Source organism: Protopterus annectens, chromosome 10.part0 (assembly GCF_019279795.1).
Source record: "Protopterus annectens isolate FY-2018-M chromosome 10.part0, PAN1.0, whole genome shotgun sequence".
Classification (NCBI taxonomy): Eukaryota; Metazoa; Chordata; order Ceratodontiformes; family Protopteridae; genus Protopterus; species Protopterus annectens.
The window spans coordinates 886,128,117-886,144,522 of record NC_056744.1 but is presented as its reverse complement, the minus strand read 5'-3'; the positions used below and the strand labels follow the sequence as shown (position 1 = coordinate 886,144,522).

General features: G+C 43.9%; 1 protein-coding gene across 1 annotated transcript in view; it reads right to left on the bottom strand.

Annotated features, from left to right (window-relative positions):
• Window positions 1-16,406, bottom strand: part of LOC122813387 (adseverin-like) — a 308,408-nt gene that overhangs the window by 214,188 nt on the left and 77,814 nt on the right. The window lies entirely within an intron of this gene.

Sequence of the window (16,406 nt, the reverse complement as noted above, 5' to 3'; positions counted from 1 at the left end):
CCAGAAATGAGGAAAGCACTTTGTCCCTCCAATGTGTCTGCTGGTGAAGACTCAAGTCTTTTGTTTGAGTTTTTGAGGCCTTTGAGGACCCACTTGTTTTTGTGGAGGTGTAGAAGATGAAGGAGCTATGGGTTCTTAATAGCATGGAACACCAGACATAATTCACTTGTTTTTGTGGAGGTGTAGAAGATCAAGGAGCTCTGGGTTCTTAATAGCACAGAACACCAGACATAATTCACTTGTTTTTGTGGAGATGTAGAAGATGAAGGAGCTCTGGGTTCTTAATAGCATGGAACACCAGACATAATTCACTTGTTTTTGTGGAGGTGTAGAAGATCAAGGAGCTCTGGGTTCTTAATAGCACGGAACACCAAACATAAATCACTTGTTTTTGTGGCGATGTAGAAGATGAAGGAGCTCTGGGTTCTTAATAGCACAGAACACCAGACATAATTCACTTGTTTTTGTGGAGATGTAGAAGATGAAGGAGCTCTGGGTTCTTAATAGCACGGAATACCAGACATAATTCACTTGTTTTTGTGGAGGTGTAGAAGATCGAGGAGCTCTGGGTTCTTAATAGCACGGAACACCAGACATAAATCACTTGTTTTTGTGGAGATGTAGAAGATGAAGGAGCTCTGGGTTCTTAATAGCACGGAACACCAGACATAATTCACTTGTTTTTGTGGAGGTGTAGAAGATCAAGGAGCTCTGGGTTCTTAATAGCACGGAACACCAGACATAATTCACTTGTTTTTGTGGAGGTGTGGAAGATGAAGGAGCTCTGGGTTCTTAATAGCACGGAACACCAGACATAATTCACTTGTTTTTGTGGAGGTGTAGAAGATCAAGGAGCTCTAGGTTCTTAATAGCATGGAACACCAGACATAATTCACTTGTTTTTGTGGAGGTGTGGAAGATGAAGGAGCTCTGGGTTCTTAATAGCACGGAACACCAGACATAATTCACTTGTTTTTGTGGAGGTGTAGAAGATCAAGGAGCTCTGGGTTCTTAATAGCACGGAACACCAGACATAATTCACTTGTTTTTGTGGAGATGTAGAAGATGAAGGAGCTATGGGTTCTTAATAGCACGGAACACCAGACATAATTCACTTGTTTTTGTGGAGATGTAGAAGATGAAGGAGCTCTGGGTTCTTAATAGCACGTACATAATTCACTTGTTTTTGTGGAGGTGTAGAAGATCAAGGAGCTATGGGTTCTTAATAGCACGGAACACCAGACATAATTCACTTGTTTTTGTGGAGATGTAGAAGATGAAGGAGCTCTGGGTTCTTAATAGCACAGACATAATTCACTTGTTTTTGTGGAGGTGTAAAAGATCAAGGAGCTCTGGGTTCTTAATAGCATGGAACACCAGACATAATTCACTTGTTTTTGTGGAGATGTAGAAGATGAAGGAGCTCTGGGTTCTTAATAGCACGGACATAATTCACTTGTTTTTGTGGAGGTGTAGAAGATCAAGGAGCTCTGGGTTCTTAATAGCACGGAACACCAGACATAATTCACTTGTTTTTGTGGAGATGTAGAAGATGAAGGAGCTCTGGGTTCTTAATAGCACGGAACACCAGACATAATTCACCTGCTTTTCTGCAGGTGTCGGAGATCAGGGAGTTCTGGGTTCTTAACAACATGGAACACCAGACATAAATCACTTCTCTTAACAGCATGGAACACCAGACATAAATCACTTGTTTTTGTGTAGGTGTAGAAGATCAAGGAAATCACTGTACAGGACTCCATAAGAGACAGCATATAGGCCCACCACTTCTAACCTGACATCATCTGACAGTCTTAGTCATGGATTCATAGGTAAGTACTAGACTAGCTGCCCTTGCAGACCATTTTAAGCCCAGCCAGTTTCCCTTTTTGTGAAGAAAATAACCTATGCCATTTGGTTATAGAGTGGTCTTACCCATCCCACAGTCAATAATTATATATTACACCTAATGAGAATAACTGGGATTATACCATAGATAACTTGAGGGAACCCATGCATGGGATAAAGCATGTAGGAGCTGCCTTTATCTGTGTGTAGTACAGGGGGTAGTCCTATGGTAAATTTTCTGTTTCCCATCCACAGAGCTAAGTTGTGCTTTAAAATGGACATGGATGAACTTTGTTTTATGTGGACGAGGAGTCTGTTCCACAGCTATTCAGTCATCTCTTTAGTTAACCATCTTTGGGGTGTTATTAGCTGCATAATATCATTGGATTGATACTTATTAAAAGTGTTGCAAATTCTATAACTGGTCTGATCAGAGCAGAGTATAGAAGAAATATCATTTCTTTTGACCTGGATGAAATACCTTTAATTATTAACTGGACTAGACAGAAGGAATTCTTGACTATTGCTGTTAAGTCTTAGCCAAAGGATAGGGAGTTGTACATGAAGATGCCGAGATCTCTGATGACCATATTAGTCTGGAGTGAGGTACTGTCAGTACTGGAAGCTGGTGTTGAGACTTCCCTGCATTTAATGTAAAACTGTTTTGAATACATCACTGATTCGCATGGTTTATTCTTTGTTGTAAAGCTGTGGTATCAGATGCTGAGTGAAGAAGAGAATTACATTGCAGGCATTGGCAAATTCAATAAGCCATATTGTCTGGGTTAGTTGTTTGGTAATCTGAGAGGTAGATGTTGAACAGAAAGGGTTTCAGTAAACAGTCCTGAGAAATGCCACTAGTCACCTTTTAGCATTAGGAGGTGGGACTTGCTACCTTAACGGCATGGATTCTATCTGCCAGCCTGTTTGCTATCTATCTTATTACGCAAGGGTCTATATTGAGGCCTTTAATCTTATTTTCAATTCCAGTTCTGGTATAGGGAATAGTGTCAAGGGGGCTTAGGCAGAGATTAAAAATAGTAAGTAAAGGAACAAAATACGTGAAACAAAAAATGAGGGTAAGAGTTAGGTGTGAAACATAGGAAACCAAGGGAAAAGGCAGCTGCAGGGTGTTTGTAACAACATTCAGTCTGACTAGGGGAGGATCTTCAATCTTCTAACACTTCTGAGTGTGTGTGTGTGTGTGTGTGTGTGTGTGTGTGTGTGTGTGTGTGTGTGTGTGTGTGTGTGTGTGTGTGTGTGTGTGTGTGTGTGTGTGTGTGTGTCTGTCCATGCATTTTGTATATGGTGGCATTTAGTGCAGATTAACTGAAACAGATATGAAAAAAGGATAGTATTTTGAACCTGACTGTTATAGCCAATGATGACTATATTTCACTGTAATGCTAAAGCTGATTTGCAACTAGAAATTTATACAGCAAAAAGAGCTGCAGAGTTCTCGTAAATAATCAAATTCCTTGGCATGCCTCACTAAGTCACAAAGTAGTTTGCCATATATGGAATATCTAAACAATCCCGTATTATTTGATAGCATTGATATATGATGGCTGATCTGACACCCAACATCTTAAATTCATCAAACATCTGTTTATCCTAGTAACATATTCAGCGGGTGAACAAAATTAGAAAGCTACAGTGATCAGTGAAAAACACTGACAGCTGTGGAGATGTTTAGTTTTTACAAATTTGGTGTGAAATTGATGGAAACTTTCTTTTAGCATTATGTCTTTGCAATACGGACTACACAGAATGACAATGAATGAAAGTGTAACTCTGATGCAAAATAAGAAACATAAAAAATATGTACCCCATGATCAAGTCTGCACAAACTTATGTGCAGGTCAGGATAAGTGAAATTATATCTTAAATACTTGTTGTGACATATAATATTTAAGTGGTATTCATTTTTTACTCTAAATATTTGTTTTTTTCTTTCTTTTTGCTCCTTTTCCAATGCAGTATTAAGCTCTTCCATGCCAGATGCCTGATGCTGCCATCTTTGAAAGTTCCCTCTGTTTTACCCACACTTGGAAGATGTCCTCCATTTAGAAGAAATCTACACATAGAGGGGCCTCTGACTCCTGCATGCAGGTAATATGGTTTCTCCCCACAGTGCATCTCCAAGTGGAGTGGGACCAGGCAAGGAACTGCCATACTGTGATCCACTGTGCTTTTGTTTTTTTATAATTAAGTCTGCACTTCAAATCTGCTGATGTTATGTCTATATGTGGAACAGGCAATGGGGTATAAACCAAGGAAGCCATACTTCCTCTGACATTCCACATACCCAAGCTGCTGATAAAACTGGGCACAAATGAATCATCCAACCACATTGCAGCAGTCCCTCCCTCCAGGATAGAAACATCTATTCTCCCTGACAGGTCACCTGGTCAGACATCTGTGCCTCTAACTGAATGCAGGTTACGTGAACCATAGTCAGAGCCTTATCTCTCTCTATCACACCTGGCTGACTTAATGTAAACATTTAAATCAGCATTAATTAGTAAAGCTTTTTAAACTCATGATTTCGTATTTATTAGTTCTTAGTATATGGCAGTATCACACTAGCACATAATTTTTAACTGAAGATGCCAGATTTAAGTGTTGTTATTAAATGGTAGTGTCTTACATTTGTAGTACTTTGTGATATACAGCTGGCTTGCCACAAGAACCTCAGATAGGCCCATAACAGATGCTACTAATGTAGTTTTAATAGTCATGTTATAAAACATGACTAAATTTCCATCTTACATTATCCCTGCCATCTCACATTCTACATTCTAGGAAGACAATATGTTTAAGACCTCACTCCACCCCTAGCGGTTGCTAACTTGCTACTGTCTACTCTGCAACAGCTAAGTGGTGAAGGGCATATGTCATGTGAGATGTAAACAAGGGTAACTTTGCACAGTAGTTTCCAGCTGTCATCATAGACCAGGTAGAAGAAACATGCCCTGCACCCCATCACAATCCACAAATATTAAGCTACTTCCTAGAATAATTTACCTCTGCCCTAATCTGTGTCCTGTCCTCCCAAGTCAGGCTCAGAATCCTCATTTTTACTTTGTGTTAGAAGCATGCATTTTAAACCTAAGATGAAACGCAAATTTCTAGGCTTTCTGTGTAACAGAAGGATTAAGTTACTTCAGTTTACACAGGCAATGAACATCAGAATAATGACACAAGGTCATTTTTGACTTGAAGAAATACGTTTGACTGGCCAGTTAAAACTGTAAATTAGAAACAAATGACAGCTGGTTTCACCCGCCCCATGTGGCATGCATAACATTTTGATTCTTATCTCCCAGATTTGGCAATTTAGTTTTCTAGATTTCACAATCACAATAACCACAAACCTAGATTTACAGTGGAGATCTTCTGAAATGGAAAGTATACAACTAAATAAAATGCAGTCTTAGAATATTTTCATCAGCCCAAAGTGTAAAAACATCAGATATAGGGTATAATTAAAGTAGTAACTACAAATGTAGAAAAAAAAAACTTCACTCCACAAGAAAAATGTAAAGCTTTAATATCATTGCATATATTATAGAAATGCCATTTATGACTTATCTCCAACCTAGCTGAACCATTAAAGTCACTTTCCATATTGCTCTGGTTTACTTTGACAATAGCATCTATGTTAGAATGCAGCTGTATCCTGAGATAGGTTCAAAGACATAGCTGCAGAAACAAACCCTTAGATTTCCAATTACCTACAGACCTGTTTTGAACAGCTGTCTAAACCACTAGGTTTTTCCTGCATGTGCATCCATAGCCAGATCCTGATCAAATGGAGCCCTAGACAGCATAATGGCTCGGGCCCCCCAACACACACACACACACACACACACACACACACACACACACACACACACACACACACACACAGCAGTGCCCCTTCCACCGGAGCTATTCCAATGTCCACCCCAGTTACCATAAACACTGTTCAAACCTCTCAGTGTACAAATACTGCTTTCTTTTTATTTCTACAATGATTACATACATTTGGATTTAATTAAAACATTTTTATTTCAAATTTTATAGCACAAGCACTGATAGCGATTGGCTAAATAAACAATACAGTCTCACAATGAAAACAGACTTGGCATGAACAGTAAACTGCCCTTGAAAGACACATTCAATGAAATGGCACCGAAACCCACATTCAAAGGAAATGCATCTGGCCAGTGCCTAATTAAGTTTACCTTTAGGCTGTTTTCAAACAATAGGCTCCTTGCACACATTTTTAGGATCATGCATACATGCATGTGTTCTTTGATTTACCTTCCTGATTGTATTAAATTATTTTCCTTATATAATACAGCACCACTTGATAAGAGTGTGTTTTAAATTTGTAGTTTTAAACATTTTTCCAGTAAGCAATGTAACAAAATGTATGAACTAATAATGACAAAAAAAGAAGTTATGTATTCACCATAACCAGGAGCGGCCTTAGGTCAACTGGTGCCCTAGGCAAAAGGGCTCCACGGTGCCCCCCACCACACCACTTGGTGCCCCCATCCTGGTCTACCTACACCAAATAAATACTGGAAAAGCACCCCTGCTAGAGCAGCGCCCTAGGCAGCTGCCTAGTTGGCCTATGCCTAAGGCCAGCTATGACCATAACATTCCATCTGAGTAGGTAAACTTCATTTGTCAGCAACCTGTGGGTTTCGGATCCCACATGGATCTGAGCCAGCAGCATACCAAGCAAAAAGATCCGAGCTCTAAGCTCCTCCCCCCTCCAATCCTCAGATCGAGTTTGCCACTCCACACATAACACCAACAAACTAAAACCTGAGACCCCTGAACCAAGGACAAACATCAAGCTCGTGAACTCCGAACATTGAGCTCAGCAGAAATAATCACCAAGGTAACAGGGAAGGAGGGAGGGACGGTTGCTGACAAATGAAGTTTACCTACTCAGATGGAACATTATGGTGAGTACATAACTTCTTTACCTGAAGTAATTAACTTCATTTGATCAGCAACCTGTGGGACAGAGTTCCCAGCTACCCGAAATCTTGGGAGGCCCTTAAGGAAGGATATTCCAGAGCACTGCAGAGCCAAAGGAAGCCCTTCCTCTATACACCAAATCCAGTTTATAATGAGTAATAAAGGTGTGGAAGGATGCCCAGGTAGTCGCTGAGCAAATGTCATCCAGGGAAACTCTAGACCAGAATGCGGCAGATGTTGCCATAGAACGTGTAGAATGAGCATAAACTCCTACTGGTTCTAGTAAACCAAGCTCTCTATATGCTTGTAGGATACAAAGGGAAATCCACCTAGTGAGAGTCACCTTTGAAACTGGTTTCCCTAAAAAAGGCTTAGCAAAGGAAACAAAAAGTTGATCAGATTTACAAAAGATCGCCGTCCTGTGCAAATAAAAACATAACTGCCTATGAACATCCAGCAAATGAAGTTGGTATTCCCCTTTGTTCTGAAAATTAGGGGAGAAACAGGCAAATTAATAGACTGATTAATGTTTGTCTCAGAAGCAACTTTAGGGAGAAAAGACGGATTAGTCCTGAGAGACACCCTGTCCTTATGAAACACTAGATATGGGGGTTTCATACAAAGAGCCTGAAGCTCCAACACTCTCCTGGCTGAGGTGAGAGCTACCAGAAAAGCAGTCTTCCATGACAAGAATTTTAAGTCAACTGATGCCGAGGGCTCGAAAGGAGGTGCAACTAAGGCCTGAAGAACCAAAGTCAGATCCCACGGCGGGGATGGATTCTTAATAGGAGGTCTCAGAAGAAAAGTGCCTTTCAAAAAGGTCTTACAAATTCTGGCAGCAGCGAGAGAGACTAAATTGTCCCCGACATGGAAATGAGAAATAGCCACCAGCTGGACCTTCACTGTGGAAGAGCTGGCTCCTTGCTGGAAAATATGAGACAAAAAGTCTAATACCGCTGGGATCGGAGCGGTAAAAGGATTCAGATTTCTCTGAGAAGCCCAAATGGAGAAACGTCTCCATTTGCTACAGTAAATTTTCCTGGTAGAGGATTTATGTGCTGCAACCAAGATGGATTTAACAGGGGAAGATATACCGGGAGTCCTAGCAACTAGTCGAACTGGAGCAGCCAAGCTGTGAGCTTCAGGCTGTCCAGATTCGGAGGAAGCATTCCCAAGGGATGATGAATCAGATCCAGAATGGGATCCAAGATCCAGGGTGGAGCTATGAGACGAGACCGTAGGCAGGGAAACCAGACTTGACGAGGCCAGAATGGGGCTATGAGGATCATTCTGCTCCCCAACCGACAAGCTTTCTGTAAGAATTTTGTCATGAGAAGGAGCAGGGGATATACATAAAGAAGACCGGGTGGTCAAGCATGAACAAGAGCATCTTTGGGGGCTTCCCCCATCAGGGGGATTAGAGCACTTTGCATTGGATGGCGATGCGAAGAGATCACAGCAAGGGTCACCCCACTTGAGGAAGATCTGTTCTGCAGAGACCACTTGTAGGGAGAAAGGATAGTTCTGCTCAACTGTCTGCCAAGAAGTTGGACCGACGTGGAATGTGCATTGCTATCAGAAAGCATTTAGTGGAGATCGCCCATTCCCAAACTCTCATGGCTTCTCGACAAAGGGGATAAGACTTGGTTCCCCCCTGTTTGTTAATATACCAGACCACTGACATATTGTCTGACTGGATCACAATAGTTCCCAGAGGAAGATAAGCATGAAGGGCCTGCAACGCTAAAAGGACCACTCTCATCTCTACAACATTTATATGCAGAACGGTCTCGCTTTGAGTCCACGTGCCTTGGACAGTCCTGCCCGAACAGTGCCCCCCCACACCCTAGATGGGAGGCGTCCGTGGTCACCGTGGCTTGGGTTGGGGTGCAACAAAGGGACATCCCTCCTGCAAATCCCGGGATTGGAGCCACCACATGAGAGAATTTCTGCACACTCTGCTCAGAGGGATTGGAACATCTAGAGGTTGATGAAGAATCGATCACTGAACTTGCAACGTCCACTGTAAAATTCTCACATGCAGACGAGCACAAGGGATCAGGTTGATAGCTGCTGCCATGGACCCTAAGGCTCTCAAGACTAATTCTGCTGGGGGTGCAGGGGACTGCAGAAGCGCTAACACATGAAGTGCCAGGCTGTGTAGTCTGTCTGTAGTCAAAAATGCTCTGGCCTGAAGAGAATCTATTCTCGGCCCTATGAAGTCTAACACTTGAACAGGTTAAAGGGAAGACATCCTGAGATTTATGGTGATCCCCAGCTGAGGTGATATCCGGAGAAAGAAATCTCTGGCTAGTAAGAGTAGATGCCTGGTGGGACGGGTGAGGAACCAGTTGTCCAGATACGGGAAGACCTGAATGCCCTGAAGTCTCAGGTAGGCTGCTACAACTGCCATGACCTTGGTGAACACCCTGGGGGCTGCGGTGAGACCAAAGGGTAGGACCCTGAATTGATAATGACTGTCCCCTAGCTGAAAGCGGAGGAACCTCCTGGATCACCTGTCTATCAGGATATGGTAGTACGCAGCCTTGAGGTCTATCGAGCACAATCAGTCTTCCTCCTGCAAGAAGGGCAGGATGGATTGAAGCATGACCATCCGGAACTTTTCCTTGGCAATGAACAGGTTCATTGCTGATAGGTCGACAATTGGCCTTAGGTCCCCCATCTTTTTTGGCACCAAAAAGAACCTGGAATAGATGCCTGATCCAGACTGGTCTGGGGGCACCTGTTGGATGGCTCTTTTTTCTAGCAGCTTTTGTATTTCCAAAGACGTGGCCTCCCTCTGAGCAGGTGGGATGTCCGGGAGGTGCCTTGTGTAAGGAGGCTTGTTTGTGAAGGGAATAGAATAGCCTCTGGATATTATTCGAAGCACACAGCGATCTGTCATGATGGACTCCCATTGGGCTAGGTGCATCGAAAAATGCCCCCCAACTGCCTCCAGGGAGGAGCAGTCGGGCAACCCCTCAGGGTTGCTGCGTGGGTTGATCTGAAAAAGGTTCTGTGACCCGAAGTTCTTTGGCCCCCCTCTGCCTCTGGGCCGGCGTCCATCTTGTCCCCCTCTGCCTCTGGGGGAGAAGGAGTCCTGAGTGTTCCGGGACTGCTGAGATTTCTGGAACCACAGCTTCTTTTGTCCTCACTGGTTCCTGGAAAAGGACCTTTGAGGGATAGAAAAGCGGATCCTGATGGCTGACAGCATTTTCTTGTCTTTCTCGCTCTGGACAAGCATATCGCGGACAGTCTTCCCAAACAGGGTCAAACCGTTAAAGGGTGCGTTAGCCACCGATGCCGGCCGGGAGGGCCGACGCGAAGATGACCTCGAGGGTGGTCTAGCCTCCTCCTCCGGCTCTGGAGAAAAACATGGTGAACAGACCCAAGGAGAGGATGGCCTAGTAACTTTAACAGGAGACAAAATCACCTTAGCGGGAGGGGCCGTTGGATCCAACTCGGTCTGCCTCTTGCGGCCCTTCTCTTTATCTCTGTCTTTTTCCTTTTCTGAGTGTCTCTCTGTCTCCCTGTGTTTGTCTTTCATTCTCTCTTTCTTGGCCTCTCTCTCTCCCTGTGGCAAGGTGGGAGGGTGAGTCCCGGACAGGGGAGGAGGACCGGAAGGCTGGACAGCCACAGCCATGGTTGGCGAAGAAGCTGTTGAAGAAGAAGAAGAAGAAGCAGAAGATTCTGTAGGTAGAAGACCTGCCAGAATCAACTTGTTCCTGCAATCCCGCAGGGCTTGGGGGTTGAATGCCACACAGATTTTGCAGCCGGATGACAAATGAGGTATCCCCAAGCAAACTACACAGAGAGTGTCACCGTCGGCTGGCAACAGCTTGTGGCCACACTCTGTGCACTTAGAAAAAGTCACTTTCTGACTTTCCGACATAGTAAATGCACACACACACACATACACAAACACACACACACACACACACACACACACACACACACACACACACACACACACACACACACTCTACGGGTGGGAAGGAGGGCCTACACTGACAGAAAGTTAACAACTTTCTAACTTACAAAAACGCAAATATCTAGCGAGGAAGGAAACCCGTAATGAGAAATAAACTAATAGCTATCTATAGATATATCAAAGGGACACACACAGACCAATAAATTTTGAAAAACCCTGACAAACTTGCCTGGAGGTCAAAAATCCCATGCTGGCAAAGCCGCGGCAAACAAGATGTGGGGATTGAAAGGAGGTTGCAGTGTAGTATGGGTATGGGGTAGGAGCTTGGAGCTCAGATCATTTTGCTTGGTATGCTGCTGGCTCGGATCCGTGTCGGATCCGAAACCCACAGGTTGCTGATCAAATGAAGTTAACTACTTCAGATCTACCCATTTCAGACCATTTCAACCATAAAAGGCCACTCAAACTTCTGTCATTACAGTACACCAATATCAGTCAATATGCACAATCTTTGTAGAAGTAAGTCATCTGAACAATACCACATTAAAGAGATCTGTAAATATTGAAGAGGTTGTTACTGACAAACAACTTTACATTTCAGTGTTTCATCTACAAATGCAGTGCCTACTACCCTTGAAGAATTAATTGCCCATGTTACATGAAAAAAAAAAAAATGGTAAGTTGGTGATATTGCAATAGGGAATGGATGCCAAACCAACAAGTTCACAGTTATTAGGCATTTCATCCAAGAGGGGACACACTCAGGAGTGCAGTACTCACATCCCTCTTTAAAGTGGACCACAGTATAAGCAATCCATGTACATGGTGGGGGAGTAGAACCCTCAACCTTCTGCACTAAACATAAGCATGCTCCCCATTGTGTCACTAAGACTACTTTCAATTACTATAGTACAAACACTCACTGCTATTTGCTTAAAGGAGAACCACACCCACAGACTGAAAATACATGTAGTTCATCAAGTTTTGATATTTCCTATATTTTAACAGCACTCTGGGACCATTTACAGTTTTTTTTTTATTTTTATTTTTATACATAATTTTATACTCTTACCACAAGGGGGCTAGCATATTGAAGTATTTTCTAAGCATTACTAAGCCTCCTGCTATCCCACAATGCAGTGTTTGTCTCAAAACCATGACATCACACAATCGTCCCTGTTCCCCAGTTGCTGTCACTGTATTCACTTAGCATGCATCCAGTCTGTTGCTTCAATCACAAACTTTTAACAAAACCATGGTTGCTTTTCAGTGACTAATTATACAACAAGCAGCTGAAATGCCAAAGAACAGACTTTCAAAGTTTTTTTACTGCAGCTTCTTGTTAGACTTGCTAATTTTTAAGTATTTTGTTATCCTTGACTTGTAGTTCTTCTATTCATCTCCCCTCCCCCTTCACACCACCTCCCTAGCTGTCAGACAGCTGCAGGTAATTTGAGCTGCTTACTGCTGTGATTGACATTTCACAACAGGAGTCTTGAGTAATGGCCTGCTTACCTCTTCCAGTCTTACTCTGACAGTGGGACACTTTTTTAGGTGCACCACAGGCTGTCATGAAATAGCCATCCATGCTCAATACCACTTCAGGAGGCACTGTTTTGCAAGCCTTCCATTCTTCCATTCTCAGGCCTTCCTGTTGAATGAAGGTACCAAACATTTTGACTGCAGTGGTGTAAAAAAAAGGGACAGGTTTAGGGCATTACACTTTTGCATTAATCTGTATTAAAATCCATGTTACTTTCAGGATTTCTAAAATGCGCAGTGCTGCACCACAATTTAATTGAAGTTAATTTGTCCACAGCAGGATTACCAAACTGCATTAGAGCAAACTCAGGACATTGGACATGCATATTCTGTGTCCATTTACCAAATACTGTATGGTTGCCAGTGATTGTTATCTGCAACTTATAACAGATGTGGGGTCTTCTTTCATTGTTGCTGTACTGTAAATTCCTTAACAATTGCTTGTATGTAAAGCACTGACTCACTCGCTCAGACAGACAGACTCATTCAGACAGGCACTCACAGACAGACAGACATTCACTCTCAGACAGACTCACTCACTCACTCGTTCAGACAGACAGCATCACTCGTTCAGACAGACTCAATCACTCACAGACAGACTCACAGATAGACAGACTCACTCACAGACTCAATCACTCACTCAGACAGACTCGTTCAGACACTCAATCACTCGTTCAGACAGACTCACTCACTCACAGACTCACTCACAGACATACTCATTAACTTACTGACAGACTCACTCACTGACAGACTCACTCACTCACAGACTCACTCACTCACAGCCAGACTCACTCACTCACAGACTCACTCACTCACAGACTCACTCACTCAGACTCACTCACTTAGAGACTCACTCACTCACTCAGAGACAGACTCACTCACAGACAGACTCACTCACACAGACAGACTCACTCACAGACTCACTCACTTAGAGACAGACTCACTCACTCAAAGAGGCACTCACTCACTCGCAGAGACTCACTCACTCACAGAGACAGACTCACTCACTCACTCACAGAGACAGACTCACTCATAGAGACAGAGAGACTCACTAACTCACAGAAAGACTCACTCACAGAGACAGACTCACACACAGAGACAGACTCACTCAGACTCACTCACAGACTCACACAGGCCCACTCACAGACAGAGACAGACAGACTCACTCACAGACTAACTCACAGACTCATACAGACACACTGACTCACAGAGACAGACAGACTCACTCACTGACAGAGAGACAGACTCACTCAGACTCACTCACAGACAGACAGACTCAGACTCACAGACAGAGACAGTCAGACAGACTCACTCAAACTCACTCACAGACAGGGACAGACAGACTTGCTCAGACTCACTCACAGACAGGGACAGACAGACAGACTCACTCAGACTCACACATAAAGAGACAGACAAGACAGCCTCACTCAGACTCACTCACAGACAGAGACAGACTCACTCAGACTCACTCGCAGACAGAGACAGACAGACTCACTCACAGACTCATTCACAGAGACAGACAGACTCATTCACTCACAGAGACAGACTCACTCACTCACTCACAGACTCACTCAGAGACAGACAGACTCACTCACAGACAGACAGACTCACTCACAGATTCACTCACTCACAGACTTGCTCACTCACAGAGACAGACTCACTCACAGTCTCATTCACTCACAGAGACAGACAGACTCACAGACTCACTCACAAACAGAGACAGACTCGCTCACTGGCAGAGACCGACTCACTCACAGACTCACTCAGAGACTCATTCACTCACAGACAGAGACAGACAGGCTCACTCACAGACAGACACGCCCCCCCCCTTACTTGCATACACACACCCACACACCATGCCCCCCTTGCTTGCACACACACACACACACCCACACACCCACACACACCATACCCCCCTTGCTTGCACTCACACACAAACACGCCCCCTTGCTTGCATTCACACCCTCCCCCTGCTTGCATTCACACACACTCCCCCCCCGCCCCCCTTGCTCGCATTCACACACACCTCTGACCTTTTTGGAGCAAGAAATCTTGGCAAAGTTATTAATAGCATCGGTCTTAACAACAAAAACAAATCAAGTTTGCCTTAACATGGAAGGGCATGAAGTATGAAATTTAGTGTATGTTTTTCCACAGCATCCACCACATTACTTTGACAGTGTAAGCCAAAGCAATGATAAGATGTGTTTCCTCATATGACCCAGTCAGGTTTGTCCATGTATGCCCAAGCAGCAAAAATGAAACATTTCCCCTAACACTGAGTAGTCTGTCCTTGAATGCACAAGCACTACCAAATGGCATCCAGATGGATCATTTCCACAAATGGTTCCCTTATGCAGTTCTGACATGTATGGCCAAGAACAAAAAAAAAAGCATTTCCCCCAATGACTTCTTCAGCAGTGTGCTGTATGCATAGTAAGTCCAAATGACATCCAAATGAATAATTTCCCCCACTGATGCCTTGTGTATGTTGGACATGTATGCACAAGCTCAAAATTTAAACATTTTTCCCCAACATCCTCTTCATTACTTCGTCTAAGTAAGCACAACTAATGCAAAGAAACATTTTCTCCAATGACCCTTCTCACTCAGGTTTGTCCATGTTAGCGCAAGCACCAAAAAGAAAGATTTCCACTAACAACTCTCTCAGAAGTCTGTCCATGGATGCACAAGCACGACCAGATGACAACAAAACCAATCATTTCCCCAAGGTTCCCTTACTTTGTCCATGTATGCCCAAGCACAAAAGTAAAACAATTTCCCCAATGACTTCTTCAGTAGTCTGCTTGCATGCAAAGTAAGCTCAAAATTACATGCACATGTATCATTCCCCCCATTGACCCCTTGTGTACTTTGGCCCACACACGCACACTCCTTGCCTGCACCCCCCCCACACACACACACACACTCCTTGCCTGCACACCCCACACACATGCACACACACACACACACACACACACACACACACACACACACACACACACACACACACACACACACACACACACTCCTTGCTTGCAAGCCCCCACACACACACACACACACACACACACACACACACACACACACACACACACTCCTTGCCTGCATGACCCCCCCACACACACACACTGCTTGCCTGCACCCCACACACACACACACACACACACACACACACACACACACACACACACACACACACACACACACACTACTTGATTGCACGCCCCCCCCCACACACACACACACACACACACACACACACACACACACACACACACACACACACACGCACACTGCTTGCCTGCATGCCCCACACACACACTGCTTGCCCCCCACACATGCACACTGCTTGCCTGCACACCTCCCACACACGCAAACTGCTTGCCTGCACACCCCTCACACACGCACACTCCTTGCACACCCCCCACACATGCACACTCCTTGCCTGCACACCCCCCATACACGCACACTCCTTGGTTGCATCCCCCCACACACACACTCCTACACAGCTGCTAAGACAAGGACAAAAATTAAACAATTTTCCCCAACGACCCTTTCATTAATTGTACTGCTTGTGCTTATATACACAAAAGCAAACATTTTCTGCAATAACCCCATTCAGGTAGGTTTGTCTATGTTCTCACAATCAGAAAGGAAACATTTCCCCTGACAAGCCTCTAAGTAGTCTGTCCATGCATGCACAAGCACCACCAAATGACATCAAAATGAACCATTTATGCAAGGTTACCTGACTTTTGTCCATTTATACACAAGCACAAAAATAACACATTTTCCCCAATGACTTTGGTCATGTTTGCATGCATACTAAGTGCAAAATGGCATCAAAAGGGATCATTTCCTCCAAGGATCCCTTGTAGACTTTGTCCATGTATGCACAAGCACAAACAATACCCAGTTTTCCCCAAAGACCCCTGCATTCCATTGACTAAGTAAGCACAACTAAGAAAAACAAAATTTTCGCTAATGACGCCGTTCAGGTCAGGTTTGCTCATGGATGTACAAACACCAAAATGACAGATTTCCCCACTAAGGACCCACTCAGTAGTCTGTACATGCATGCAGAAGCACCACCAAATGACAT